The 6,188-nt window shown below is 37.7% G+C and overlaps 1 pseudogene; it reads right to left on the bottom strand.

Moving 5' to 3' along the window:
• Positions 1–1,500: 1,500 nt before the first annotated feature.
• Positions 1,501–1,879, bottom strand: LOC102971219 (annotated as a pseudogene).
• Between the last annotated feature and the right edge of the window lie 4,309 nt (positions 1,880–6,188).

The raw sequence follows: 6,188 nt of genomic DNA, 5'->3' as shown, positions 1-6,188 counted from the left end.
AATATTTCATTGTGTGTGGGCATGTGGGTGTGTGTATACATTTTATTTGCCCATTCATCTGCTGAATTTAGCAACATTTAGGTTGCTTTTATATTTTAGCTATTATAAAATAATGCTGCATTAAACATAGGGATTTATATATATTTTCAAATTAGTTTTTGTTTTCTTTGGGTAAATACCCAGCAGTGGAGTTGCTGGATCATGTGGTATATCTATTTTTAAGGAACCTATACTATTTTCCACAGTGGTTGCAGTGATTTGCATTCTCACCAATAGTGCACAAAGGTTCTTTTTTCTCCACATCCTTAGTAACACTTGTTATTTCTCGGATAGATACTTATCTTGAAAGAGGTATTACTTCACTAAACACTTAAAATATTTTTAAAATTAAGTTCTACATTAAAATGTTTGGAAAGAGCTTTAATTTTGTTGGAACTGATCTGTATATACCTTGGGAAGTGAGGTATAAATTGGGATCTCAAGCCACTATTTCTGGTCACAAAGATGTAAGTTTCTGTAGACAGGTACCTACTTTATGAATATTATAAAATGTATTCACTCAGAATTTAAAACACTATATGTTGTGTAGAACACTGCAAAACAATGTTGCTCTCATTTTTTTTTTAATTTCATACTTTTATTGTATTGCACTAAAGGAACAGCAGGATGCTTATGCAATGTTCTCTCATTCGGTTTTGAAAATCTAAGGTACCTGTGAGTTCTTGAGAATATCTTTACCATCAGATTAGAACGCGAAGTATAATAATCAATTTCTTAGTAAGTAATGTCTTACATATATGAACACATTTAAAATGGCTTTAAATGTATTATTAAGTAGTTCATCACATATTTTTACGTCACATTCACTTATGCTTAAGGATTAAAGCAAGTATTAACTCTGATAGAAATATGGGAAATCTCATTCCTGCCATACACAGGAATAATATTCAAATCAGATAGAAAAAAATCACACTTTTCTTACTTTTGTAAATGTTATCCATATATAATCATCTACATGATAGATGAGGAAAACCATGAAGTTTCCCACAGGTTAGTTACATATTTTCAGTATTTGAATCACCCCATGTCTACCGCTAACTTACAATTAGATGGCATTTCAATAAAATCAAAATGATCCTGACAAGTTCTTATAAACAAAAACTTCCAATGGACTAAGGATAGCCAATAATGAATGCAATCATTCAGAGGATTATGATTGTTCCCTAAGGACTGCAAGTTCAAACCTGTCAACCCCAGGGGTAATCATTTTCTTATTACTTCATAAATAATTCCATTTAAATTCTTTATCCCAGTATAACATAGGAAAGTAGTCTTTCCATAAGCAAAAATGTGGGAACATTTAAACCTGAATCATTCTTTAAGGTAACATTGATCAAATATCCAAGGCTGCTTTTTGAAACAGGATCTTGTTGGATAGAATCCCTTCCTTTACACGCTTTTTGCAAGCCATTAGTTGAGCCAGTTCTTCTGTGTGTTGTTCTATGAGTTCACCAAAACATGAATCATTCTATTGAGGTAGGGAAAAGGGTAGAAGATAAAAAGGTAATTCTCACCATCCTTCTTTGGGACAGTATGCTAGAATATCTGCATTCATGATGGTTCTGGGACCATAGAGTCCTGGTCTACTCATGATTGGCCAATTCATATACCTCCAAATACACTATACTGAAGGGGGTAAGATCCAGTATAAGCCATTCTGCTGACACAGAAGAAAGCAAGGATGAGGTATTCTGGAAAAACAAGAGCATTTAGGGTATTACATTGGTCTAAGGTGTTCTCATAATGAGTCTTCAACTCATCAAATACTGTAATGTGCAAGCTGGCAAATGAGAGCAGTGGTGAGCAGTGTCACCAGCATGTAGCATGGCCCTGGAGAAGGAGCAGTGAGCAATGCTGGTGGCAGCACAGAAGGACAGTGCCCAGCCTTCTGGGTTAAATCATTCACTTCTCCCAGGCCACAGCCATGACTGCCAAACCACCTCTGATCCTGCCCTGCCAACATGCCTGAGCACCAACCCAAGTATGCAACTGAGTTCAGGTGTGAAAAATGAGATGACTCTGGATCATGTACAAAAACCACACTCTTTTAATGAATACTTCAGGAAGAAGAGATTGCTAGGCAACCAAGAAAAGGGGGTTCCCAAATGAAAAATGGACACTTGAACCTTCTGCAGAACATGGGAGGAAGAGATGATTACATTGTACATGAAAGAAATCAGCTAAAAAAATTAATAAATTTTGCGCTAAACAGAAAATTTTCAATAGCTAGGATACCTAGATCTAAGAGAAGTTTACACTACCTTGCAAGCTCTTTTCCCTGAGCATTTATTAGTGTACACTAGAAAGATTAAGGGTAGAGTAAGGGAAAGGAGGGAGCCCGTTTAGTGTTGCTGATGTGATTGCTGCTGGGTTTCCAGAAAAGAAAACCTCCCCACTTCCCAGGAACCTTCTTTCAAATGCAAAAATCTTAACCCTGGGAAGAAAGCCACAAACTCTCTTGTCCTCAGGCCTTAGTTAAAGAGCTACTTTTTCCATAGAAGAGTAGAAGCAAAGCTGCCTCTATGTTAGGAGATATATATATATATATATATATATATATATATATATATCTCACTCCACTGGCTGAAAGGCCAACAAGGATAAAACAGGAATAACAAGCAGTGACCTACTGCCCCTAGGGAAGGAGGGAGATAGGAAATTCTCCTGACTAAAACCGACCAGAAATACAATGTAGAGTTTGTCTTCCAAAGTGGGGAAGGGGTGGGTTGAGGGGAGGGATGCTACGGCTAGGTTTTGACACAAGAACCCCCTCCTCTACCATTGGAATGGCTTAGCCCCTACTATCAAACAACAGCAGTCCACTCCAGGGAGCAGTGGAAGAGTGTACAGAACTATAAAGGATCCGAGATTCACTCCACCAGCAAGTAAACATGTTAACCTGCTACACTTTCCCGGATGCTGGCAGAAGCTGTGAGATCCCTGTGTCAGACCAGAGACCTTTCTTATTCTTGGCACAGCAAATAGTATCTGTCCCATAGATTTCTAACATTACCATCATTATTTATTGTTTAGTTCTTTATTCTGTCTCCCATCTCATAGAATGTGATCTCCAAGCCAGTCGTTAACTTAAAGCTTGCTCATTTCTATATCCCTAATACCTCAAGTAGCTCCTGATATATAGTAGGGTATAATACATCTTTGTTGAATCAATTACTGTATAGACTCTTGAATTTCCAAATGTGTTCAACCACACACTAGTGTTGGAAGAAGCCCATTGCAGAAGAGTTATGTGGTCAAGTGAGTTCAGCTGATGCTATATGCTATATACTCTGCCCGGAAGTTCATAATGCCTGTTAGTATATTGACGGCTCTAAGAAGTGCTGCAGTAAAGAGGCTTGCTAGACTTTGCTTACCCCAGGATTTTTCAATTTATTTTATCACATAAAGTAGGCAAGGGACTGAGTTGGAAGCTTGAGAAAGGAATTTCCGACTTATAAATTTTACAGCAGAATTTACTATGAAAAAAAGCATAAATTTATATATGTCCAGCAAAGCATAGCAGGAGTTCCCAGGCCTTGAAGATATTCTCTGAAGTTTATTCGTCAAGCCAGGTGAGTGGCTTTGCAGGGCCACTGCCTTTGCAGGTTAAGTTAAATCATCAGGGCCTTACAGATTTTATTATACCTTACCATATCACCCAAAACTCCAGTTTAACTACTTTCTATGGTTTCTAAAATTGCCTTTAGCAACTGACATTACTTGAGTCTAAAAGGAGTTACAAGTTACTTCTTCAATGGCACAAACTATGCTACTCACAATATACACTGATGAGTGAGCACACCTGTTTAATCACATTGTAGCTATATAGGGCTTAATGTAACTGCCATCAGTATATGGATATGTACAATCAGTAATGTACACTGTTTCAAAAGGAAAGAGTAGAGCAGGCCTGCCCTGGGCCTACTCCATTACGAAAACTAGATGCAAATGCATTAAAACATAATTATGTGTTTGTAAATTTGTGTGTGAGAGTATGTGTAAAACTGTGTCTGGATGTATGTGTGAGAGAGACAGGGAGATCACAATAATATTTCAAAGAATTAGAACTTCATGAAAAATACCATGGGGACTCTAAAGTAGGTTGTATGATCCAAGTATATGTGACCTTCTCTGTTTGGGACTGAATTTACTCGATTTAATAAAGCTGTTGGCAAAATTGAAAAAGTATAGCTGAGTTTGATCAAATGCTCTCCTCCTCACATAATTATTTGGTCATCTTTCGACCATAGTCAATTCCAGCAAATCATTTATCAGTCCACATCAACCTAGAGGCAAAATTTGAGGTACTCTTTTTTAATATTCAAACACTCAAATATTTGAATTTTTAATTTGAATTCCTAATATTCAAATATTCAAAATATTTCCAACTGTTTTTATTTAAGTCTCCTCTTGATAACAAAATTGTCACATAAGGCTCCTCTCATTGAAACCCAGACGAGGAGGTAGGGTGACCTTTCTTCACCATTTCTGTACTGGGATAAATTCCTCCACCTCCCTAGCAAAAAAAAAAAAAAAAAAAGTCCATTTCTCTCTCTAGATTGAGACTTCTGCCTTTCTGGTTTTAAGGACATGGCATCCAACTGAATGTTCATTCTGGTTCATCTGACATAGAAGCAGAGCTAGAAAGAGTTTAGGAGTTATTCATACAACTCTTCACTTTATCCTGCTTAAAAAGAGGTGTTGCAATGACCCAGCTCACTGGACGATACACCAAGCAAACTTGAAGGGATTCATTTCAAATCGACCGGACAATGGTGTTCCAGGCATTGTTCATCTTTGTGTCTTGCTGACAGATCCAAACAAAGCTTCATTCTTATTTCAAAGACTGAGGCTACTTTGAAGAAGGCAAAAAAAAAAAAAAAAAAGACTTAGAAAACCCCACTTGCATCAAGTCTCATAGGTTTTTTGAAGTTATGCTTTCTTGTAGATCATTAGAAATATTCAGAAAACTTGTCAATTCCTTTTCTATAGGAAAAAAAAAAGATTCTGCCTCTAACCTCAGCACGTTTACTCATTTAAATTATTCAGTAAACCAAGGTTAAGGAGGCTTTAGTTAAAATAGGAATGAGTCATTCACTGATGAAAAATAAAAGCTGGGAAAAAAGTATCCAGTTTGTAACAACCTCCTAACTAGGTCCACTTAAACTGCATTGTGTTTTTTGTACGTTGAAAAACCTATAGGCTTACGATACTTCATAAATTCACGTGACTTTTTAACAAAATCAAAGTGGAACATATGTACAGAAAGGTGCACAAAGCATAAGTGTATGGTTGGGTAAGTTTTGTCCAAGTGAACATAGTCACGTAATATCATTCCTCCCAACCAAGAACAGCACTCATTACCAAAGCCCCAGAAGTCTGTCTTATATCCCTCCATGAAGAGTGTAGGTAAGCTGTTTCATGGTATGGCAGCATAGCTCTGCATCTATTTAGGGGGGCCCTGCAGCCTGTGGGGACCTTGAACTGACCCTAGCCCCTCATGCAAGTGCATGCCCTAGATAGCAGCCTGCAGAGTCACAGGTGAACATAAGCTCCTCGTATAACCCCAACAGCCTTGTTATGAGCAGTGGCATCTGCCTCCCAATGCCTTCCCTTTCTGTGCCCATTAGAGGAACCTCTATAGGGCTTACCAAACCCACTCTTATGAGTTGAACTGATTGACCCATCTGGACTTGTCTCAGGAACCCCAAAGAACTCCATTCATGGACCCTAAAAAAGGCATGTGTCCCAGGTTCCCAACTCTGCTTTAACCCTTCTTTGTGGCCCCTTAAATTCCTCCAGAGCCTGTGAAAAATAAGTTTCTCTATTTCAATTTCTCTTGTGGTCTGAAGTCACCATCTGGCACCCTGTGCTCCCCTTAACAAGTGTTAATTTGACAAATTGGTAACAGCTTCTAATCACACCCTCACCCTCTTCCTAAAAGATCACTGCTATCTTCATGTTTAACAGCCCATGGATTAACTTTGCTAGGTTTTAAACTTTATCTAAATGAAAATAATCTTTATCTAAATGAAAATAATCAAGTACATAATCTTATGTGTTTGGCGTCTTTCACGGAATATTATGTTGGAGATTCTTTCATGTTGCTGTGTGCTTTATTAGTGTAT

This window comes from Panthera tigris, chromosome B4 (genome assembly GCF_018350195.1).
Source record: "Panthera tigris isolate Pti1 chromosome B4, P.tigris_Pti1_mat1.1, whole genome shotgun sequence".
Lineage (NCBI taxonomy): Eukaryota > Metazoa > Chordata > Mammalia > Carnivora > Felidae > Panthera > Panthera tigris.
This window is presented reverse-complemented; position numbering and strand designations above follow the sequence as displayed.